Genomic DNA, 26,206 nt, shown 5'->3' with positions numbered 1-26,206 from the left:
ATAGAGAAATGAAAATAGGCAGAATTGCCCATCACCAAGAACATATTACTTATATTTATCCCTCTTCTTAAAGCAATGATCCTTCTGCTCTCACCCTTCCCCTTTTCATTAAAATCTGTCAGTCTTCCAGATCTTTAAAGTATTGTCTTTAAAGTGTCATCCCCCACAAATAATCTTCTTTCCACTGTTTAGGCCAAATGCAAGTCTTCTGTGATCTAGTTTAGCATATACCATATGCATGGAAGTTCTTTGTAAATTTTTTGAAGACAGGTACCCTATTTGATCTTTGAAATATCAAAGTCCTAAAATATCTGCATCCTGTTAGACATGCGTCTTGAGGTGGGGGGAAGTCTTAGCCACCAGTGAATACTGTGGCAGTTGATACAAGTACAATCCTTAGCTTTTTGGACCATTAGGGAAAACTTGGATCTAATAAAGAACACGAAAAGAAATGGATTCCTTTTCCTCCGAGGCTCAGATGAACAGTGTTTTTGGACATTTTCAAAAATGAGAGAGATTCTTTTTAGTTTAGGGTGTGTGTGTGTGTGTGTGTGTGTGTGTGTGTGTGTGTGTGTGTGTACGTACTGTGCTTTCTAAAACACAGCAGATACTTGATGGGTTTTGTTAGCACTTTTTAAAAAAAAATTTTAATGTTTATTTAGTTTTGAGACATAGATAGAACATGAACGGGGGAGGAACAGAGAGAGAGGGAGATACAGAATCTGAAGCAGGCTCCAGGCTCTGAGCTGTCAGCACAGAGCCCGACATGGGGCTCGAACTCACGGACTGTGAGATGATGGCCTGAGCCGAAGTCGGACACTTAACCCACTGAGCTACCCAGGCGCCCCGTAGCACTTTTTTTTGAGTATAGTTGACACACAATGTTACATTAGTTTCAGATGTACAACATGGTGATTCGACAAGTTTATACCTTATGCTATGTTCACCCCAAGTAGCTGCCATCTGTCACAATATAAGACTATTAAAAATCATTGATTCTATTCCTTAGGCTGTGCCTTTTATTCCCATGACTTAATTCATTCCCTAACTGAAAGCCTCTATCTCCTCCACCCATTTTGCCCATCCCCCCACCCCCTCCCCTCCGGCAACTACCAGTTGGTTCTCTTTAGGTGTAGTTCTGATTCTCCCCTTTTTTTTTTTTTTTAAAGGTAAGCTCTATGCCCATTGTGGGGCTTGAACTCACAACCCCGAAATTAAGAGTCATATGTAGTACCGACTGAGTCAGCCAGGTGCCCATGTTTGTTTTTCATCATTCCTTTGATTAAGGCTTTGATGTTGCCAAAAATGTTATATTAAAAATAGAAATAGTAAAACAGTCAGCCATCAGTAGCTAACCATTCTTTGCAGATAGGTCGTATATCTGCATATTTCTTTGCCAGGGATTTTAATTAATGTTTCAGAGAGGCTTAGCGATTTGGAGGACAGCACTGGTTCCAAGTGGCTGCATTTCTTTAAGGCCTGAGCCTCCTGTGGAGGCATCTGGATTTGAAATGCTTATGAACATAGTCTAAATTGCAACCTAGATTGGTATTGTGAAGATTATTAATAGATTCGGTCAACAGAAGGGGAAAGTAAAAACACAAACACAAAATACTTGCCCTCCCAAATCATAAAGGCATCTATTTTTGAGGAAGTGAACGAGAAGTATTATGTTCATTAAAATAATGGAAAAGTTGGGGCGCCTGGGTGGCGCAGTCGGTTAAGCGTCCGACTTCAGCCAGGTCACGATCTCGCGGTCCGCAAGTTCGAGCCCCGCGTCGGGCTCTGGGCTGATGGCTCAGAGCCTGGAGCCTGTTTCCGATTCTGTGTCTCCCTCTCTCTCTGCCCCTCCCCCGTTCATGCTCTGTCTCTCTCTGTCCCAAAAATAAATAAACGTTAAAAAAAAAATTAAAAAAAAATAAAATAATGGAAAAGTTGACATTATTATCAGTAGCCATAAAGTAGGATAGAGGTGTGTGAAACCATGTGAACAGTTTAGAAAATAAGCTAAAATTAATGTAAGTTTTTGAATTGTACTTTTGGAAAAAGGACATAATATGTAATCAGGTCATGTCTCTCATAACTTAAATTAGATGAAAAAAATCAGATGAAAAAAATCACATAGATAAGAAAATGTGATTAAGTCACTCGGAATAAGAATGTCATTGTTATCACTTTCTTTTAATAAGTGAAAAGGTGAGGAAAGATATCCTTTTAAACTGTGTGTGAACAATTCCAGTACCTTCTTAAAAATGAAAATTGGATTGTAATATGGGGTTGTCTTTGACCACATTCTAAAAGGATAATAGAATGAGTTGGCAAAAGACCCCGTAAAGGGAGTCTGTGTACAAAGGAACAAATACAAACACTCCTACAAACAAAACTCCTACAAACAAAAGTCGATGTAATTGGCAGCAAGATTTAAGAGAAAAAAACAAAAATGGGCCCAGGGAGACAGAACATGTTTTTCCTCCTCATTTTGGTGTTTTCTAATCTAAGGAAAACCAAAACAAAGCAAGATATGAAACATTCCATCTTTGTGGCAGGAGAGTAGAAAGATTCAGGATTATTGTTTATAAACTGATTGGTGTGAATTCAGAAACTAGAAGACACTCCCTGTTTTAGAAGTTCTAACACCATGAGCGTTGCTGCTGATTGTTAGATTTTTAAAGTATTTTTTTTTTACATTTAGCATTTTACTAATGCTCAAAGGAAACGTTATTTATTGAAATACAGAATGCTTGAAGGAGATAAATTGAATGGAAATAACTGATATTTTGCCAACTTCTTGGCTGTAGCTTTAGAAATAAACCAGAAGGAACAGTATGTCAGGATTACCATTTCTTTTTATTGATTAGACGCATTGTTTGCATCATGTGACCTACCTAGTACTAAGGATTCGGGGGCCTTTCTGCAGTTCTTTTTCACCTATTAAAAGTGAGAGAAGTTATCTGTGCTACTTTTTAAAGATTCCTGAGAATTTGGATTATCAAGAGAACAGATGAGTCTTGCTTATTGCAAAACCAATATACAAAATTTAATTTTACAACAAAGGTAAAGTGAGCATTAATGTGGCACACTGCTTTTAGTAAAATCCCTTTAAATGACACTTTTCATAGTATTTTTCTTACCTTATTATATATTTCAGTTTTATTCTTAAACACTTTTTAGGAATATCTCCATTGAGCTAATTCAAATATCCCCATTTGTATACATTTTCACTTTGTTTTAGTTCGTGGTTTTGTATTCCTTTTTGGAAAACTGTGTGGCAGTAAAGTACTAAATAAAAACAGAGAATTTAGTGTCCCTTGTGAAATACAGCCATTTTTAGTACATATTCTTTGCTCTGAAACATAAATGATTTATAACCAAGACAGTTCATATCTGAATCAAGTGTGCGTGATGAATACAGCACCATCTACATGTGTTAATTGAAACAACTTGGAAGTAATTTTTAAAACTGCTGAAAATTTTCCTTGCCATAATGTCCAATTTTTTTTTTTCTGGACACCTAACCTTTTGCCTTCCCAGTGGGATCGTTGCTTTTAAAATTTTCGTTAGTTCCTAAACTGTATTCTAGTGTGTTTTTCTGTACATTTGCTTGAAGTGACTGTATATTTGAGGGAAAGCGAGAGTAGGTTTTCTGATGAGTTACAGTGGTAATATTATTGCTGGATGAAGCAGCTTTTAACATCGAGAATGACCATAAAATGGTAGTATATTTAATAGAAATAACTTTCTCTGTGTTATAGCAATATATTGTAATAGTTTTCTGTATGTGAACTTACCTCCTTCCTACAGACAATTACTAAGTAACTACTATATTTCACAGATAAAAATCTTTGATGTGCCTGGGTGGCTCAGTCAGTTAAGCGTCCAACTTCGGCTCAGGCCATGATCTCACGGCATGTGAGTTCGAGCCGCACCCGCTGTCTGTGCTGACAGTGTGGAGCCTGCTTGGGATTCTCTCTCTCTTCCTCTATCTGTCTGCCCCACCTCCCCTCTCAAAAAAATAATTAAAATCTTTAAAAAAAATGTTCAGTGGACTTCAGTACACATAAATGTATACATACATACGTACATTCTTACATACATACGTACATACCCTAAATGGAAATGCAACATGCCCTTTGGAAAAAAATCCATCAAAACTCACCTGTGTAGCTCTCAAGGAGCTATTACCATCTTCTCATCAGTTAACTAGGAAAACTAATGACTCTACCATCTTTTACCTAAATTTTCTAAGTCTAATATAATACTTTTTAAAATCCTGTACAAATGCAAGGACCATATAGTGAGCAGTATAGTGAATCTATTTGATCACTTTTTTCAAAATTGTGTTAAAATTTTTGATAATTATAAAGCATGGTGCATTGTTAAAATATTTTTAATTGAAGGCTAATGGTTATATCCTTTCCCTTATTCTTTTTTTGTTAAGAGCTCATTTCAGGAAAATAAAGATAGTGATAGCAATCATTTTTAGGTGTTAATATGGACGATTTCCCATGCATGAGCATGTTTTGATTTTTCTTTTTTTCTTTCAAGTTTTTATTTAAATTCCAGATACTATACATTGTAATAGTAGCTTCAGGTACAGAGTTAAGTGATTCAGTACTTAAATACAGCACTCAGTGTGCATTACAGTAACATATTTACCCAAAGGATATAAAAATACTAATTTGAAGGGGTACATGCACCCTCCTGTTTATGGCAGCATTACCAACAGTAGGCAAATAATGGAAAGAGCCCAAGTGTCCATCAACTGATGAGTGGATAAAGAAGATGTGATGTGTACACACACACACACACACACACACACACACACACACACAATGGAATGTTACTCAGCCATAAAAAAGAATGAAATCTTGTTTTGGCTTTTCTTGTTTAATGAATACACACTGTAAGTAAGGTCTTACCAATTTCCTTTTGTAGGTAAGGAAATTGAGATTCAGAAAATGGAGTAATTTGCTTAATATCACTGTTAAGTGATAAAGCTAGGATTTGATCCCAGATAGGCTTTATATGCAAGTTCATAGGACCATAAGCTTCCCGAGGGCAGAGACCATGACTTTTGTTCCTGGTATTTAAGTATCTACCATATCCAAATAAAACCTCTTACTACCAGATTTCATGGATATTTTGAATTCCTTTTGTATTTTTTAAAGAAAACACATTTTGGAATTTTATAGCAAATGTGAGCAGTTTCTTTAGCTCAAATAAAAATCAGGAGCAGTATTTAGTATAAATATATCATGGGAAAAAATAAGCAGCTAAAATGTATGGGGTTTTTGGAGACACAAGCAAAAATGTATATTTTTTTGCCTTACACTTGTTGACTTCAACATTTCTATCTAACTGACCCCAGAGACTTGTAATAACTTAGGTATTTCAGATGGAAAAAAGCTTTGGGTTACCTGAAAGAGGATGGCTGAAAATAAGTTGTATTCATTTCGAGGTGCTTGGTCCATCCCTTCAGAAGTACCCAAAGAGAGCTTCATCTTGGCCCATTGGAATCCATGCCAGAATGCAGCATACTCTAGGATACATGTTGATGATGTCACACTGTCACTGTCCTTGGTCACAGCCTGGAGGTTTTCTTCATAGTCTTGAATATAATTTGAAAGCCTTAGTGTTTTGTTCACTGTTTTATGTGATGTCCTGAAACTGTGCTTCATGATTATCTATTCCTCCTTTGTGATTCACTTCACAATGGAAACCCTCTTATTCCACACAGGACAGTAATAGTTTGGTATGTTAGTAAACGACACCATATGTCAAGGACCTAAGTGTGATAGCAATTCGATGTAGTAGAGTAAGGGAGTTGAGGTGTTCCAGGACCTGAAACACAGTGTGAAATGAGGAGTCACGACGGATTGCATTGGGTAGCTGCAATCTGAGCAAGACTTGAGGCCAGCCGGGTGTCTGTAGGGGAATTGTTCCAGGTAGAGTGAACAACTAGAAAAAAGGCTCTAAGATGTGTTTTTTGTGTTCAAGCAATAGCAATGAGGAATGTGGATTTTACAACCGGACAGTAGTAGTAAACCATGAAGTTGAGGGGCTTAGCGTATAGATTAGAGACATGTACACTTTGGTTACTGTGCACTGGAGCAAGAACATGGAGGCATTTGCAAAACAATCTGAAAGGAGATTCCTTGAGTAGTTTTATAATATCCCCCATAGGAAGGCCTTTTTTTAGCTTCAGCTCCTTTTACTAATTTTGTCCCACAAATTTAATTGAGTTTTATAGAAAGAACACATGGCTTTATTTTATACTCATATTTCATCTAATTATGTAGTATATATGTCATTAAATAAATAAGAATGGAAACAATCACAGAGGACTCTTAGTAAGCCATATGTTCTGGTTATCTTTTGCTATATAACAAATTAGTCCAAACTTTGTAGCTTAAAACAGCACTCACTATTTATATCTCGTGTTTTTGCGAGTCATAAATTTGGGCATGGGTCAGCAGGGTGATCTTTCTACTTCATGTGGTATCAACTGTGATTATGCAATGGTAGCCAACTGTCAAGTGGCTGGCCAGGAGAATCCAAAGCAGCTCCACTCACATGTCTGGTGCTTCAGTGGGGATGACTGGAAGACTTGGCTCAACACTACTGACCTAGTGCCTACATATGGCCTTCCCAGCCTGGTGGACTTAGGATAGTTGAACTTCTCACATGGCAGTTGAGGGTCCAAGAATAAATGATGCAGAAGGGAGGAAGTGTAAGTTTCCAGTCTCTTAAGGCCTGGCCCCAGGAAACAACAGAGAATTTCTTCTACCATATTCTCTTAGTCAAAGCAGTCATGGAGCCAGGCCATATTAAAGAAGGGAAACAAAGGCTTTACCTCTTCACTAGGAGGGGTATCACAAATGTTTGCAGCTATCTTCAGTCCATGAAGCATACAGTTCAGGGCACCTGGGTGGCTCAGACGGTTAAGCATCGGACTTTGGCTCAAGTCACGATCTGACGGCTCTTGAGTTTCAGCCCCACGTCGGGCTCTGTGCTGACAGCTCAGAGTCTGGAGCCTCCTTCAAATTCTGTCTCCGTTTCTCTCTGTCTCTCACCTGCTCGTGCTCGTGCATGCTCTCTCTCTCTTTCTCAAAAATAAATAAATACGGAAAAAAATTAAAGCATACATTTCAACTTAAAAGTGTAGCTTTCTAATTAAGATCTTTCAGCAGGCCATCTTGGTACATCAGGAATGTAACAGGGAAATGGAAAGTTTTGGTGTATCCAAAAATTCAGGTAAATGGAGGCCTATTAAGACAGAAGCTGGTAAGGGGTAGATGCACCCCTATGTTTATAGCAGCATTATTTACAATTGCCATGATATGGAAGCAGCCCAAGTGTCCCTCAGTTGAATGGATAAAGAAGAATGGTATATTATTTAGCTATGAAAAAAGAATGAAATCTTGTCTTTTACTATGACATGGATGGACCTGAAAGGATTATGCTAAGTGAAACAAGTCAGTCAGAAAAAGACAAATACGATATGATTTTACTCTTAGGTGGAATTTAAGAAATAAGACAAAGAGAAAAAATGAGAGAGAAAGAGAGAAAGAGAGAGAGAAGCAGATTCTTAAGTACAGAGAACAAACTGATAGTTACCAGAGGGAAGGTGGCGGCGGGGGGGGGGCGGTGAGGATGGGTGAAATAAGTGATGGGGAATACGGAGTGCCCTTGTTGTGATGAGCACAAGGTAGTATAAGGATGTGTTGAATCAGCATATTGTACACCTGAAACTAATATTACACTATGTGTTATCTAAGTAGAATTAAAATAAAAACTTAAAAAAAGAGATGCTAGTATAATTGCATTCATTGTTTTTGTTTCACATTAACCTCATTTGAAATTATCACTCATATGTCTACCCAGATATTTAAAATCATAAAGGTGTACTGTATTATTTAGGAGTCAATGTCCATGTTAGTGTAGTGTAGTTATAAACATTTTAGTCTCTAGGAATCATATTCTTTTTGTCTGTTCTCTTTTAAACAGAACCGATCAGTTTTTAAATTTAAATTTACTGTACTTTAAGGTTTTATTTATTTATTTTTTTTGTACTTTAAGGTTTTAAATACTTACCTGAAAAGAACACTTTCCAGATTGGGATGGTTGTGTAGATTTTACACTGCAGTAAATCATTGTGAAAAATATGGGCAGTCAGATTTTCGAGATTCTCTTCCTACTTGAACCCTAAGAAATATTAACCATCTTCTCACAGGATTTTTAGCACATCTGCTCCTTTTAAAGCTATGGCATGGAGGTGTGCAAGACTGAATCGATTGTCTCTTAGAGTTTACTTTGTGTCTTTAAAACTTTGTTTTTCAGTAAAGGCAATTGCTCCTTGAGTAATGCTGGTTGTTCCACACCCACTAATTATCACACAGCCATTTAAAGTTGAAATAGTAATCAAACCAATGAAAGCCCAAGATTAGCTGCTTTCCTTCTTCATTTCTAGTGGAGTGACTCATCTGAATATCTATAAAGGATTTTGTGGTGCATTCCCCAGCAGATGCAGTGAAACAAATGCAGTACACGCTTTTAACATACAGCTTTGCATGTTAGGTTGAATTTTAAGTTGGACATATTTTAACTTCTACAATTTAATTATGGGAGTTAAATGATCTTAGGGGATCATTCCGGTTATGAATGGACTGTGAGGATTTGGGTTTGATTACACAAAGAAAAATCTATTTTAAACGGTAACATATTTTTTGCCCATCTGAAATTACTGGGTTGATGCTTCTATTAAAATTATTAAGAGCTAAGTCTATAATGATACTTGGGGCAAATTCTCATTTAAGGAATGGCATACTGCATGACAGGTTGTAGAGGTGTTAAGAGATAATTGCATGCCTAGAAGGTGTGGTGAATCATATGAGCAAAGGCCAAGAACATCCAGAGACCAAAATTCACAGTCGTTTCAAATATTACTCCCTGGTGTGCATTATTCTACTTAAAATTTGCATACTTGTTATAAATATAAAGACCAAAAATTTTTTAAAAAGATGGTTAAATGAGAACTTTCATAATTTTTAGAAATGTATTTAAACATTTACCAACCCAGTGCAATTTATTCAATTCATAATTACAAATAGGGGAATATGCCATATACTATTCTGGACCTTCCTTTTGAAATAATCTTGAGTCCCAGAAGACTTAAGTGCATGCTATGAATCAAAGAAATATAATGTATCAAATAACAAAGTGTTTACTTAGATGCATTTAGATACTCCTATATATTTAATTTTTAAGCAATTATTTTTTATTAGAATTTCTTTATTAGAGTCAAAAAGCAAGTCCTTAATTTTCCTTGTTTTGATAGAAGACCTCAGTGTTTTATCATTGATAACCAGGGAAATTATGGATAAGAGAAAGGAGACAGACAAAATGAACATTTTATGGTTTATTAATTTGTGTTCAATAAAATAATATGTGCCTTGCTGTCCCTTATATTCCTTACTCATGTAAAGGTAGAACTATTTCTGCTTGTGGAATTAATGTTAATTTTCTATGCCCAAATACCATTAGTAAAGTCTGCAGTGAGCATCTGACTCCACTACTAAAAACAGTAACAGCTGAGAAGAGCAAGAGAGACACAGCGACAAAAGTAACTTACCATTCAAATTATACCTATGATCAGGACCTACGTTTAAATCCTGATTCCTACATTTTTAACTCTGTGGTCCTGGCAGTTCTTAAACTCATTTGCCTTAGTTTTTCCACCAGCATCTGTAGCTGGATATTAATGGTAATTAACCTCTACATTTATTACAAGGATCACATGAACTAATGCGTGAAAAGTGCTTTGTAAACAAGCAACCCAATTTAAAAATGGGCCAAAGACCTTAACAGACACCCGCCAAAGAGGATCCACAGATGACAAATACACATATGTCATCAGGGAAACAAAAATTTTAAAAAATGAGATCCCACTACACGCCTTTTAGAATGGCCAAAATCTAAAACACTGACACCACCAAATGCTGGGGAGGATATGGAACTGCAGGAACTCTGATTCCCTACTGGTGGGAATGTAAAATGGTGCAGCTGCTTGGGAAAACAATTTGGTACTTTTTACCAAACATATTCTTACCGTACAACAGTAACACTCCTTGGTATTTACCCAAAAGGTTTGAAAATTTATTCCACGCAAAAACCTGAACATGGATGTTTATAGCAGCTTTATTCACAATTGCCAAAACTTACAAGCAACCAACAGGTCCTTCAGTGAGTGAGTGAATGGATAAATAAGCTGTTGAGATAATGGAGTATTATTTAGTGCTAAAAAAAAAAAAAAAAAAAAAAAAAAAAAACAAGCCATGAAACAACATGGAGGAATCTTAAATGCATATTACCAAGTGAAAGAAGCCAATCTGAAAAGACTACATATTATTTGGTTTCAACTATATGACCTTTGGGAAAAGGCAAAGCTCTGCAGAGAGTAAAAAGATCGCAGGTTACCAGGAATTAGGGAGAGGGGGATGAATATGTGGAGCACAGAGGACTTTTAGGACAGCGAAAATACTCTCTATGGTATTATAATGATGGATATATGTCATTATGCATCTATCCAAATCCATAAAATGTACAAGAGCACGAGTGGACGTTAAGATGAACAATGCAAATTGGGTGATGATGATGTGTCAGTGTAGGTTTATCACTAGTAACAAATGTACTATTCTAATGGGGGATTTGACCACGGGAGAGGCTATGCATGTGTGGGCTCAGAGGGTATGTGGGAACTCTCTGTACTTCTCATTTTTGCTATGAACCTAAAACTAAAGTGAAAAAGTAAAATTAAGTCCGTTAAAAGACTTGAAAAGACTTAAAAAATAAAGTCTCTTAAAATTAAAAAAATATTTTTAGTAGATACCTGTTTACTTCACCTCTTGTTACATTATTCTAATCATTTTATCATAAATGAGTGCTAAATGGATTCATTTTTTTAACAACTAAAGAAAAGTGCTTGGAAAGGCTTCCAACCCTTACGTGTTCAATACATATTAGATAATTTTTATTAAAATACAAAATTGAGTGTTAATACTCTCAATTGATGAAGTTTTAATACGCATGAGATTTATATGAAATGCCTAGAATAGGCAAATCAATACAGGTATAGAATAGGTGAGTAGCTTTCAGGGTCTAGGGAAGCGAAGAATGGAGCAAGACTGGTAATGGGTATGAGGTTTCTTTGTCAAATTGATAAATATGTTTTGCTTTAGTGGTGAGAGTTGCACCACACTGTGAATGTACTAAATATCACTGACTTGTGCACACTTTAAAAGAATGAATTTTATGGTGTAGTAATCATGCTGTATTGAAAACCTTCTAAAAATTAAATGAGAAGGCTAGAGAGACAAGTAAATTTGGAATGGTGTTTTTTTAATAGGTTTACACAATACCTGGCATGTTAAGCACACTCTACGTATATAATATACACTATAATATGTATGATAATATGTATTATGTACAATATAATAACATGTCATATATATTTTATATCTCACATATATATAAATTCTCAATGAAGTATGTATTATAAATTAAAAAAAAACAGATCTTATAATAAGTGCTTCACTGAGGATAAAACACAGTGGGTGATTGGATGGTTACTCTAGTTTCAGAAGGCTTTGCTGAAAAAAGGCTTTGCTCAGATATGTCACCTAAGATATGATTGTCTAGAATGAACCAGTCTTCTAAAGCCTAGGAAAGAGCATTCCAGAAGGACGGAATAACTAGTACAAAGACTCAGAAACATGGCTGCCTTCATGTGTTTAAGGAGGCCACAAAAGAGGGAGAGAGAGAGATGCAGGAGGGCTAGGGCCATAGTTGGCAAGTTAACCTCGAAGGATACTTTGCAGATTTTCTCATATATGAAATGAATAATAGTATGGAGAATTGACGTGAGGTTTAAAAAATCCCGTTAATACTTATAACTGTAGTGTCTAATTCATGATAGGAAGTAAATAAATATTACTACTCTATTAGTTTGTCAATAACATATAGACTGGCCCAATCATGAGCAAATTTAAAATAGATTTAAAATGGGGCAGCTGGGTGGCTCAGTCGGTTAAGCATCCGACTTCGGCTCAGGTCACAATCTCATGGTCCATGAGTTCGAGCCCTGCGTCGGGCACTGTGCTGACTCTCAGAGCCTGGAGCCTGCTTCAGATTCTGTGTCTCCCTCTCTCTCTGACCCTTCCCCGTTCGTGCTCTGTCTCTCTCTGTCTCAAAAAAAAAAAAAAAAAAAAAAATAAGCAAACATAAAATAAAATGAAATAAAATAAAATAGATTTAGAGCACTTATAGTGGTACCTTGGGCTTCTGGAAAACCCACTCTTTCTTAATCTGTGAGGAAAGAAATGGTGAGTTTTCCACTGGTAACAAAAAAGAACTACATAATAGAAAACAAACTGCTCATACCTTCATCATTTTTTTAAAAATTCCATGTCATGGGATTTTGGACTTACTCTAGTCTTCATATTAATTGGTTTTGGAGTCAGAATGCATTTTCTTACTTTTTTTTTTAAACTGGAATCCTTATTTTATTTATTTATTTATTTATTTATTTTGTATCTTCAGTGGTTCTTCTTGTTCTTCACGTTATCGGGAGAAATGTGTATAAAGTTAGGAGGAGTAAAAAGTACGAAAAAGAAACTTTCTCTCAATTGGTTAATTGTCTAAAAGCCTGTATATGGATCATGGATATAGACAAAACATGACACACTAAGTAATAAGAAAGTATCAAAGACCTTTTCGCTTTTATTAAAACCATCATAAGGACTTTGGCAATAGTTTTCTTGCTAAGGTCATCATCAGCGCTCTTAACAGAAGGCATAAAAGGACTTCTAGGTTTTACACACTGTATCTTAGTATTCTCTAAATATAGGAAAATAACATAATGCTGCAGTCAAAAGAGGAAGCTTAGAATAAGCTTTGGAATAATGTAAATTTAAACTTTCCCTTACTTTCTAGCAGTAGGAACTTAAACTAGTTCATTAAACTTTCTAGGATTCAATTTCCTTACACATAAAATTATCATACTAATAATTACTTCATAAGATGCTGTAAGAAAAGTGTTGAGTACAGTTTCTGTGATAGGCAGTATTGGTAATAATATAATAATCATCACCATCACTACCTTTCCCTTTATAAAATTCTAATGATGACAGAAAGATAGTTTTAATTTAAAAATCAAGCTGATATTGTGTTCTTGTTAAAATATATAAAAGTACAAAGAAAAAATATCTCTCTACTAAAATAGTAAAAAAAAAAAAATAAAAAATTTGGTTTTGTAAACCTGACCTTGATAATTATCATGATAATAAAAATAATCACGAGGGGCGCCTGGGTGGCGCAGTCGGTTGAGCGTCCGACTTCAGCCAGGTCACGATCTCGCGGTCCGTGAGTTCGAGCCCCGCGTCAGGCTCTGGGCTGATGGCTCAGAGCCTGGAGCCTGTTTCTGATTCTGTGTCTCCCTCTCTCTCTGCCCCTCCCCCATTCATGCTCTGTCTCTCTCTGTCCCAAAAATAAATAAACGTTGGAAAAAAAAAAAAAATCACTATTATGTTACTTGTTTTGTGATTAACTTCTATTTATATGCTTTCCCTCTATTGATATTTTAAAATATTTCATAGCTGAATCACTTGGAAAAGAGTTTCATTTCATATTATGTTTTCAGTATTATATTGAGCATTTGACTCCAATTTCTCTACAAAAGTTGGGGCCCCCAATCTTTCCTTTCAACAATATTTGTGAGTTGACAAACATCAAGGGTTATGCCGTAGCATGCACAAGAGATGTGGAAAGTTACTGTTTAAATTAGTACCATAAATTTTCCTTTTATGTTTGCCAACCTCATATTTATTGAAATGCACTAAATTGCCTCAGACATCTCAGGATACAGCATTCAATTTATAATAATCTTTGTGGTTAACTTAATTCCATTAAACTTATCTTTGAAAGGTGGCAAATTAAGCAATCCAGAGTGCAGTTACATTTCTTTGGGAGATGCTGTGAACTATGTAGATGATTGCCGTGTGGTCGGGCGAGAGGAGTATTCAAGACGTAGTTATGTAATTAAAAAAAAAAAAAAAAAAAAAACAACTTGTGTATGGTCTCTTTCACACCAAAGCTCTCTGCTGCGCTACATGACTTTGGATGATGTCGCACTGCTTGAATCACTGCAGTCCTGACCATCTGGGGTGAAAAATGATGAGTTAGCATTTTCACCGATGTAAAGGCCTACATTTTTATTTTCTGACCAGATTTCACCTTAGCAAAAGTAATCTCTAAAAAGAGTTTAGGCATTTCACTTTTGGCAAATTTCTCTTCTTGGGGTGAAATGTGTGTGTGCAGATTTGGATGTGCAACATGAGATTGTAGGTACTTAGTTACTGTTAGGTAATTAAATGCTGTGTTGTCATGGCAGTAAATTTCCTGTGTTGTGCATCACTTTTGGGGGGATGTGTGCTGTTTCAGTGACACTCGCTGAATTGATTTAGTGGATTTCGTGCTTGCTTGTTTTAGTACCCTAGGGACCAGCTGGTTCTTTGTGGAGCTTGTGAGCCTTTCGGATTTTACTTGGGTGTGTGATAAGACATGAATACAGTGTCCCCCAACTTAGGAGATCTGACTAGTGGGTTTCTCTTGATTCTCCTTTGTGCAATACCACCTCTCCAATCAGACTGAATGTCATCAAGGCTCTTAAACTTGTTTGAAGTTCTTCCTATCTTCTGAAAACCAGATATTAAAAATTTTTAAACTGTCATACTACATGGCCAATCCCCAAATGTGCTCTTTATCTGTGGTAGCAGTTTGGCATTCTCGGTGCACAAGCCAGCCCCGTTTGGTTCAGACATATAACAAGGTATATATTTGGAGAGAATATTAGGAAATAGGTAAACATTCATTTAAAATGTTTGACCAAGGGCGCCTGGGTGGCTTAGTAGGTTAAGCGTTCAACTTGGGCTCAGGTCATGATCTCATGGTTCATGGGTTTGAGCCACACATCGGGCTCTGTGCTGATAGCGGGGAGCCTGGAGCCTGCTTCAGTTTCAGTCTCTCCCCCTGCCCGCCCCTCCTCCACTCACACTCTGTCTCTTTCCCTTTCTCAAAAAGAAAGAAACATAAAACAAAATGTTAAATGTTTGACCAGTTGTGACGTTCCACTGACAGGTTGCCCTCCCCTGTAACCTGGGGCTGTATTCCTGACTCCAACAGGTCTTCTGCTGAATCATGCTGTTAATCTCATAGTAGATAAGCAAAGAAGCAAATAGATGAACACAACCATATCAGAAAAGGGAGTTTTTAGATGCATAGATTCTGGAGATAGTGCTGAGTTCAAATCTCAACACTGCTACTTAATAACTGTAGCCTTGGACAAGTTACTTAGATTCTTTCTGCCCCTCTTTATTTTTAAAGTGAGTAATGATATGCTTACTTTGTAGGTTTGTTGGAAAGATTTATATCTCTTAAAAAGTGAACAGGACATAGAGAGCATCACATGATACTTTACATTTACTATTACCGCTTCCTTGGGGGAAAGATATCATTGTCTAGAGATACAGCTGTATCTCCAGTTACTGATATAAATAATTTGAGATGAGGTAACCACTAGCAAATCAGAACTTGGTGTAGATATATTCTGTGTGTATGCCACAGCTAGTTTTTGTTTGATTTTTATTGTTGTTTTTTTATTTGTCAAGTTTCCTGAATTCCTATTGGAAAACCTTTTGGGGTCATTTCCATTAGTGTTTGTAGGATAGCTTACTTATTTCAGGGGAAAGTACCCATTAGCGGTACAGTACAACCATTGTGTCAGGGAAATCTACTAAATGGAGTCACGAGTGTTCATCTTTGTAATTATATAAGTGTGCGTTTCACAGGGCCAGTGTTGTAGCAGTAAATGGTTATAAATCGTAGAGTGCTAAATGTAGATGGGACCTTAAAAGCTGTGGAGTCCAAACCCTTATTTTATAGATCAGAAAACTGAGGCTCACAAGATAGAGTGATTTGTCTAAAGTCATAGTAGCTACTGTCTGAAATGAGGAAAATATCCAAATGTCTGAATAAATCCTACCTTCTTTCTGCTAAAATTTTATGTCCAAATTAGTGTCTGAAAGATACCTTTGAAAATAGCAACATTTTCTTTGTCCTGAACATCTCTGCAGTGTTCAGAAAAACCTAGAAAGCCCACTTGAAAAGCTATCCCTTTTTTCTCTTTTCAACTTCTGATTAAGACAGAAGCTCAAACTCTGCACTCTCCCTTACAAAAACAATCTAACATATTGAGACTAACACTAATAATATTAGAGGCAAATTACTACTTCCCATATATATTGGCAATATATTTGTGGAAAAACCCACTTAGAATTCAGAGACACTCCATACCATTTCAGGACACCATCCCAAAACCTGATTAATGAAATGAGTGACCTCTGACTCAAGAATGGATCCATGACGCTTGAAATACCGAGCAGTAGCTCTTAACTACTGATAGCAGAAATGTGATACATAAGGCTCTTGTTTGACCCTTTCAAAAGTTGAACTGAACCACTATCTGTAAAAAGCTAAAAGGCACAGGCAGAAGCTGGGATCCCAAAGATTCCCGTTCATACAAAGTATGTGCTTCCCTAATGGCTATTTATCTTCCAACTCAGACTAGGAATTGTATGTGGGAAGGAGGCTGCTTGTGATTTCACAAGCAAGCCAGAGAAGCACAATGAGGGATGATACTGTCCCTTTAGTTGTCAGCCTTCCAAATGTGAAACAAATAATAGCAGAGGGATAAATGTGACAGAAAGCAGAGGAGAGAATCAGAACAGTTAGATATGGGAAACATCAAAGAACAAGAAATAGCAACAAAGTGATGCCAGAAGCCAGCAAGAAAGGGGGGGGGGGCGGGATATGTTATGAGTACCAGTAAAATTGGTGAAGAGTGGCTATAAGAAGGGGTGGAGAATGCTCACAAAGGAGGCCTTAAGAGGCCAGTGATCTGTTACAGGGTGAAAAGAAAAGGAAGCTGATGACTTTTCTCCGAGGCAGAGAATACATACTTTTCAACTAAAAAAAATAAGTGGAATTAGAATGCATTCAGGAATGGAAAAAAATTAAAAGAGATGAATTCAGAAAGAAGTAGCAACATCATTGAGCATTGCGCCTGTGATTGAAACTGCTGGGTTGTTTATGTCTCCTTCCAGCTATAAAGCTTGTTCCTGGGAAATCGCCCATGAGCCTGGAAATTAGGAACAGGACAATGAGAGTGCCATCAGAACATCAATTAATCCCAAAAGAAGGTTTGCTGCCAATAAATAGCTGAGTGTGCAGGCCATGTCACCTCTGTCTGATGTTTCTCCCTTTCAAATAGGTAACAGTAACAATTATTTTATCTAGCTCAGGGGACTTTAGTAAAGAGATAGGGGGTTAATGCATATATAAATGGAGGGAATGTAGAATAAGCGTTCCAGAATATAGTGGTTAAAAGGACAGACTCAAAGCCGAACCTTCTGATTTTGAAATTCAACTCCTTTTCATCTTATCTCTGTGCTCTAGGGTGGATCACTTAACCTCTTTTCCTTAGTTTCTTCATTTGTAAAACACAGTTAATAATAGTGCCTACTTCGTAGGGTTGCTGTGAGGAGTGAGAAAAATACATGAAAATCACAATACTACCTGTCACCTATTAAGGACAATCTGAATGATGTTCACGGTGTTGATGCTTTGGAAATCAACTTTTCATATGAGCATAACATAGTGCATTCATTGATGGTACGACATAGGGATTAGAGTTATTGCTGATGATGAAAAAAAAGTCCTGAGATCATTATGTTCTGTTCATTCACTTTCTCTCCTTCCTCATGTCCACATTTTTTCAGTCCTGTCTCTCTCTTAGTTCACTGCAAAAGAAAATCATTCCTTTTTGCCTGACTTGCTGAATATATATTATTCAGCAAGCATTTATCAAACACTTACTATATACAGGCATTGCTAGAATTATGAAGAGGTTGAAGGCACTTTTTTTTTCCCTGAAAGATACTCATCAAAACAAAGTAGCCCCCAAAAAAGAATAAATAAGAAATGTTCTGATAGATATATGAAGAAACTAATTTCACCTGGGCATATTTGGATGCTAAGAACAGACTTGCCACAAATGTTGAAATAATAATTGTTTTTTTAATCATTGAGTTTTAATGGTACAATATTACATCAAGCTTTCTTATATCTCACCTTTCACCTTTTCTTCTGTCTTCTAGTAAAATGTAGGGCTGGAATCTCAAGTGTCCTCACTCTTCCTGTCATCCTCCCCTATCACTAAAAAAACCCTATTTTATGCTTAAATGTTTCTGATGATGTTTTTCAGTATCTCATTCTATTAGGCTAACAGTTCTCACGCTCATTTAAAGCAATACTCATGACAGACAACTGAAAAATAGCACAAACCCTACTTCTTATGAACCTTAAGTAAGGAGGCAGCAATCTCTCTCAAAGTCCTTTCGTGTAATTTATGAGGTTAAGAATTATAGTAAAGAGGGCACATGGGTGGCTCAGTCAGTTCAATGTCTGACTCTTGATTTCAGCTTAGGGCATGATCCCAGGGTAATGGGATTGAACCCCCATGCTGGGCTCCGTGCTGGGCATGGAGCCTGCTTGAGATTCGCTCTTACTCTCTCTCCTCTCTCTTCTCTCCTCTCTCCTCTCTCCTTTCTCCTCTCTTCTCTCTCCCCTCTCCTTTCTTCTCTCTCCCCTCTCCGCCTGTCTTCCCCCACTCCACTCTCTCACTCTCTAAAATTAAAAAAAATAATAAGAGATTTTTACAGGTTTTTTTTTTCTTTAGTGGTGCAAGTTTATATGAAAGAACTTGGAAATTCTTATTCTTAGTGAAATAGAACATAGTTGAACTACCTCTACTATTTGACAGGCAACAAGATGCTTCTCATGCCAATAGTTGTTGTTTTCAGCACCCCCAGTATGCTTCCCTGTGTGTGCATTTTACCCATGTTATCTTCAGCAAGCATTTTATATATTTTACAAGGAACCAGAATTAACTTTCTTTTTTACCATATGAAGTAATGTATGCTCGCTGTCCAAAGTAGACTGCAGAAGAAGACAGTGAAAATAAGAGTTGTCTGAAAGTTTACGATTCAGGAATAACCAGTGTTAACTGTTTGCTTTATACAGTTCTGTTGACAACTGTATAATGATAACGAATGTTTATTGAGCATTTTATATGCACCAAGCAATTTGAATGACTTTCTGTGTTAAATATTACCAGTTATGGCTCACAACAATCTTAGGATCTAAGTACTGTGATTATATCATATTTTAAATGAGGAAATGGGTGCAATAACAAAGTGCAGTACCTCGTTCCTGATCACTGTCATAGTAAGGAATGGACCCAGGATTCTAACCAGGCAGTCAGGCTCAGAGCCCAGGTTTTTAACCACTAAGAAGTAATGCCTTTTTAGTATTATCACATGCACACAATTTTGTTAAGCTGCTTTAACTCACTTAATGTAGCACATGTTTCTTCCCATGTTTTTTTTTTTAATGTTTATTTTTTGAGACAGACAGAGACAGAGCATGAACGGGGGAGGGTCAGAGAGAGAGGGAGACACAGAATCTGAAACAGGCTCCAGGCTCTGAGCTGTCAGCACAGAGCCCGACGCGGGACTCGAAGTCACGGTCCCCGAGATCATGACCTGAGCCAAAGTCGGATGCTCAACCGACTGAGCCACCCAGGCGCCCCTCCAATGTTTTTAATACTCTATAAGAGTATGATTTTTGTTGGCTGACTATAAATCTATCCATTCCATGTACTAGAATTGTTTTAAGTCCTATTTGGTGGAGATTTAGTTTGCTTCCTGTTTTTCACTATGGAAATAATCTAGCATATTTTGCAAAAATTCTGACCAGGTGTACCACTTTTTGGTGACTTGAATATTTATTTAAATAAGCAGGTATTGGACCCCAGCGGTGTACATAGCAGTATGAAACATACAATAAGTATTTTCTGTGCAACAACTTGTTCCACGAACGATGCTAGGAGGCAAAAGGGAATAGAAAATTATAATGCCCGTCTTTCTGTTCCTAAATATGTTATAATCTAATGAAAGGAGATCCCTGGAAAGCAGTGTGTTTAAAATAATTTTTTAATGTTTATTCATTATTGAGAGAGTGAGAGAGAATGTGAGTGGGGGAGAGGCAGAAAGAATGGGAGACACAGAATCCACAGCAGGCTCCAGGCTGTGAGCTCTCAGCACAGAGCTCGACAAGGGGCTCAAACTCATGGACCATGATATCATGGGGCTCAAAGTCATGGACCATGAGATCATGACCTGAGCCGAAGTTATACGCTTAACCGACTGAGCCACCCAGGTGCCCCTAAAGCAGTGTCTTTAAGCCAAATCCAGATAGGTGTACTGAGGAATGAATGGCAGGTAATAAAATTCTGGCAATGGATGAAAAAGTCCTATCATGGGTTATGGTTATAATAACAAGTGTAGGTGGTAAGAGGAAATGGGTGTTTTAAGAAGATAAATATGATAGCATTATAGACATGGGAGTATTTGCGAAGACCGGGGCTGTACCTACTTAACTGGGTTGATTTGATCATTTCTGAGGATCTCATGATGTTAAATAGCATGTCTTACACTGTCCTTATATCGGTAGTGTAATACATGGGCATGCCATTAACCAATGGTGATTATAAGTAGAAGAAGCAGTTCTGTTGGCTAACAGCACTGGTTATAAATTAATGGGTTTGCTAAATAGTTTTTCCCAGGCCATAGAAGTATTGGGGTTTTGAATGTAGTAAGAAATTTCCACATGCTCTTAGGGCCAAGTGGTAAGCAGATCATTCTTTAAGACTGGATCTTCTGCAGTATTTCTGTAGTCTTTTTATTTTACTCTAAGCCCTTGGTGTTGCCTTCAGGGGTTACTGACTAGCATTTAATTGAAGGCCGGCTGAGTTAGATATATACCTCCTATAGTTGATGGGTTTTGTTGCCAGAAATATCCTTTTGCTTATCAGTGGGGAAGGTTTTTGCTTCTACTGCTGGATTTAAAGGTGTCCCTCAAGATTCCATTACTCAGTTCATTGAGAAAAGCTTAAAGCTAAGGGAAGGTCGATCGGAGCTCCATTTGATGAAGGAGGCTGAGTGAAATAACAGCTCCCAAGTTGGCTCAAGTTCTTCCAGATGTTCACGTTTATATGAAAACTTAATACTTGGAAAGATTCCATGTGGTGAGACTTCTGTGCAAAATTTCCTTATACACAATTCCAACCCTAAAATGATTGTTTTTGGTCATTAGATGTGAAAGCTATCACTGATCATCCACAATAAACAACCAGAATGATTTTTTTATCCTCCTTGACTTCTAAAGGCGAATACTCCTGTGATAGTCAGTGTATCGTTACCTGATTTTTTCTTTAAACTTGCTGTAAGTCCATGGGAAAGACATGGAGTCAGAGGAAACAAACAATATTAAGAAATAAATTGGCCCTGAAGAATTGTGCTTAAAATCTTAACGTAAACATAGATGCATACACTCTCCACTGCGATGTGATTACCGGGACTATAAAGAAGCTGGCTGAAGTGGTGGGGAAGGACTTGACTTTCCATGAAGTGAACAACTAAAACTAAACTTCTTCCCTGGGAGATAAGCTGAAATCATAGCACAGTTTGCATAAAAGTATACCTTTCCAAGGTTACTGCAGAACAATTAGGGCTGGGATCCTGGCAGAGAAAGCTCTGTAACCTCTTATTTGAAAGTGACTTCCTTGAGCTATAATGCCTCCCGGCCTGCACTTTCAGGCACTGTGTTGGGTAATGTGTTTACACGCTGGTCTCATTTTTCTTTGTGTAATAGGAGATGGGAGTAGCTTACTGCTACTTGGAGGTGACTTCAGGAAACAAGATTTTCAGGATGGTAGTTTTAAAAATGTGATTACTGGGAATAATAACTCCAGAGACAAAGATTTAATGGGATTACTCCCGATTTATTCAGCACATGACCAGGTTATTGAAGTTCTAGTTTTAGACCCGTGCATTCAGAGTCCACACTGTTCCCTGGTGTATTGGACGTTTAGGTTCTTACTACCATATATAGGCATTAAGGTTGCCTCTAACTCTCAACAGCCGTCTTGCCTCTCAGAACACTTAATGCAGCCAGATCTTTGACAGCTGTATTCCTTGGTTACTTACCACTACTATCTCTTTAAAATTAGGCTATGGAAAAACTACATTATTAAAAGGAAGCAACCCCATCTCCAATGCCATTATAGTGTTTTTCAGTTCAGAGTTTTATTTTGTATGCATCATTTGATTTCATTTCCTCCAAAGCCTTGGGAAATGTGAGTTATTACCATCTTATTGTTGTTGATAAACAGCAGATATTATTTATTTAGCACTAGCTCCACATCAGGGGCTGTGCTAAACACGTTGCCCTTAGTCCAAACAATACCCCTAGGAAGCTGGAATTAATATTATGCCCATTTTACAGATAATAAAATCGTGGCTTAAATGACAGGCCCGGTGTATGCAGTTAGTGCCTAGTAGAATTGGAACTCGAGCACTCCTTGATCTGCTTTGAGTCTCTGTGGGCATGTTGCCGTACTGTTTTTTAGATGGAAGGGCCAGCGATGCTGAAAGTTTAAAATTTTTTTTTTCAACGTTTATTTATTTTTGGGACAGAGAGAGACAGAGCATGAACGGGGGAGGGGCAGAGAGAGAGGGAGACACAGAATCGGAAACAGGCTGCAGGCTCTGAGCCATCAGCCCAGAGCCCGACGCAGGGATCGAACTCACGGACCGCGAGATCGTGACCTGGCTGAAGTCGGACGCTTAACCGACTGCGCCACCCAGGCGCCCCTGAAAGTTTAAATAAGTTGCCTTGGGTTATACAGTTAGTTCCTGATGGCTTCCACCTGCAGCCCTGAACATTCTCCATTATAGCATGCTATCCCCAGAGCTCTAGCTTATGTGGTGCTCTGAAAATGAGACAAAGGAGCACAGCCTCCCAAACCATAGGGGAACCAGTTTTTTGAGAATGCACACTATGTCTGATGCCAAGTTCACAAGGATGGGGGAGTGGATTTGATACAGGATACCGTATTCAGCCCCTACTCATCTTTTCTCAAGCACTATTGTGCACGACGCGATACCCAGAGCTGTCACCAATGGCCCTGGCAGGCCTCATTGAAACTAACAGCTTGGCATTCTAAAATAATGGTAAGAGAAATATTCAACAGAATTTTCATATAACTATGTGCTCTTCGAAGCTGTAAGGAAGTAAAATTTGTAGTCCACTAATTACATTTCTAATAATGCTCACATTTTCCCTTCACCGCCAACAAAAATGTTTAACGAGATACAATGTGACAGCACTCGTGCTAAAACTCCCCTGAAGGCAAAATGTGTCACTAGTCAAAATGACCCTCATCTTCTCTGGCCCTTGAAGAAGAGTTGAGAATCATTTATGAAGTGGGTTTTAACCACAGGGTGATACATTGTGCTGCTATTATTGAGCTCAGGGATCATTTTTTTGGTGTATTAATTTCAACTTACTACCATATTCTTTTTCAAAATAGATTACTTTTAATTTTGTAGCTACCTTGTGCATAAAGCTAACATCCTATAACTTGGATGCTTTCCACTAAAGTACTGACAAAGTAATAGATATAAGGTGCGCCTGACTATAATAAGAAAAACTACTTTTAAAAAAAAAAAAAAGCCTTGAGTGTATAACGAGGACACTGATTACCATGAGAGAGAGAAAGAGAGAATGAGTGTGTGAGTGTGTGTGTGTGTGTGTGCGCGCGCGCGTGCGCGTGCGTGAGTGTTTAATATGCCCGTGGATGGGGATGTTGTGGTTTGAGAGAATCAGGAATTTTTAGCTAGGAACGCGTCTCATCAAAGTTGAAAATGTTCATGGTAGCACACGGCTGATTGATTTCACAGAGGATGGACTAGAGAGTGGTTCTCAAACTTGGTTAGAGAGCAGAATCACCTGGGGAACTACTTAAGCATGCAGAGGCCCCAGTCTTATCCTTACTTTAAGGAACTTGGGCTTTGTTTTGTATGATCTCTTCGCTTGATTCTGATGCACAACTCTTGTGAGACCAGCCGGTCTGCGGGCAGATCCCCATTCTTGGCTGCATCATAAAATCACTGGAGTCTCACACCAGAGATTCTGAACAAGATGAAGTGCGGCTTGGGCCTTGGGAGGGTGGAAAAGTGCCCAGGTGGTTCTCATATCAGCAAAGTTTTAGAAACACTCTTCTAGGGCCTTGCTACCCAGTGTGTGCATAATTCAACACCCAGCAGCGGGAATACCATCAGGAAGCATGTCGGAAATGCAGAATCTCAAGGCTCACCTAAAATTACTGATTCCGTAGCCGCCATTTACCAAGGCGCTCAGGTGAGTGTTGATGCACATTACCTTTTGAGACCTACCAGGCGAGAGAGTCGGGCAGAGCAAAACACTTTCAGTGCTCCCATCCAAGGCATTCCTATTCTTGTATTTGTGAAGGTTCTTTGTAGGGGTGCGTGCAAGGTGATTTTCATTAATTCAAAAGAATAAGTGTTTCCCAGACACAAGTGTTGTCTTCTGGGAAAAAAATAAATAAATCACAGGAAAGCGATCCTTAACCACAGTGTCCTTGAAGGTACCTTGGGCACCCTGCATTGTTGTGCATTTGTGACCAAGTTAATCATACTGTGCCACCTATTCATACTGTGTTACCTTTAATTTTCTCTGTTAGATCTTGATCTGCTTTCTCTCCTCCTTGACCAAGAGCTAGTTTCTTTAGAGAAACTCCTATACAGGGTTCCTTTGCTTTTCTCTTCAAGCCACTGACTTCCATAATTACTTTTTTTCTTAATTTCTCTAACTTTTGTCCCACAAAATATTTTCTTATTTTTCCTGTTCTCCCTGAACTCAGACATGGAACTGATTTGTTCAGTAAAGTTTCTGTGTGATCGGAAGGGTATTAACGTACTGCCTTTCTAGTATAATCGTTTTCACATTTAGATAGAAGTTGAAGTGTCTAATGGGGTACTGCCGAAGAAATACCCTCAACTAATCTTTCCAAGCAGGACGACAGTGAGTGATGATTGCAGTGAATTAAGTGAGGCAACCTCCATTTCCATTCACTTAGCACCATTGCTAATTATATACTCATTCTACAAGGTTTCTTTAGTTCTTCTGTAACTTGGATGCAGTATTCTTTTGTAGGCAAGGGGTTACGGTACGATTAATGAGCTTTTCCCCACCAACACCTCATGTTCTCTCCAAGTGAAATTTCCACATCTGGAAATTGAGCGTAGAAAAAGGAACAAGGAAAAAAACAATCACTCACATTTTAACATGTTCACATCACAGCACGTGGTTGTCATGGCAGAATATTTTATGATAAAGAAAACAGTAGCATTTAATTTTTTTGGAATCCAGGTCAATTTAAAGCCTGGGCTTATTTAAAAATGAAGTACAGGGGCACCTGGGTGGCTCAGTTGGTTGAGCGTCTGACTTTGGCTCATGTCATGATCTCACAGCTCGTGAGTTCGAGCCTTGCATCGGGCTCTGTGCTGACAGCTCAGAGCCTGGAGCCGGCTTTGGATTCTGTGTCTCCCTCTCTCTCTGCCCCTAACCCACTCACATTCTGTCTTCGTCTCTCTCGAAAATAAGTAAACATTAAAATTTTTTTAAAATAAAAATGAAGAAGTACAGGGGCGTCTGGGCGACTCAGTCGGTTGAGCGTCCAACATTGGCTCAGGTCATGATCTCCGGCTCATGAGCTTGAGCCCTGCGTCGGGCTCTGTGCTGACAGCTCAGAGCCTGAAGCCTGTTTCGGATTCTGTGTCCCCCTGTCTCTCTGCCCCTCCCCTGCGCTCGCTCTCTCTCTCTCTCTCTCTCAAAAATAAACAAACATAAAAAAATAAAGGAAATACAGAACTTTGCCATTTAAAATATAAATAGCAGTGACGATGACACTTGATGTTGTATGCTTTTGTTCACTTTAAATGAACACTTGTCACCTGCCAGGCCTTGAGTCAGGCCCTGAATCTACTACGTGAAATAGAAGCAGCCCTATTTTTCCAGGTTTCATTACATGGACCTCAAACATTTTGACAAGTTACTCTTTAAATTAGAAAACTGAGAGAAACGCAGCTTTTCCTGGGGTATATTGTTA

At 38.0% G+C, this 26,206-nt stretch overlaps 1 protein-coding gene across 8 annotated transcripts in view; it reads left to right on the top strand.

Annotated features, from left to right (window-relative positions):
* Positions 1-26,206, top strand: part of DMD (dystrophin) — a 2,127,700-nt gene that overhangs the window by 165,495 nt on the left and 1,935,999 nt on the right. The window lies entirely within an intron of this gene.

This window comes from Leopardus geoffroyi, chromosome X (assembly GCF_018350155.1).
Source record: "Leopardus geoffroyi isolate Oge1 chromosome X, O.geoffroyi_Oge1_pat1.0, whole genome shotgun sequence".
Taxonomy (NCBI): domain Eukaryota; kingdom Metazoa; phylum Chordata; class Mammalia; order Carnivora; family Felidae; genus Leopardus; species Leopardus geoffroyi.
Note: the sequence above shows the minus strand (reverse complement) of the source record. Positions and strands in the feature narration are given on the sequence as shown.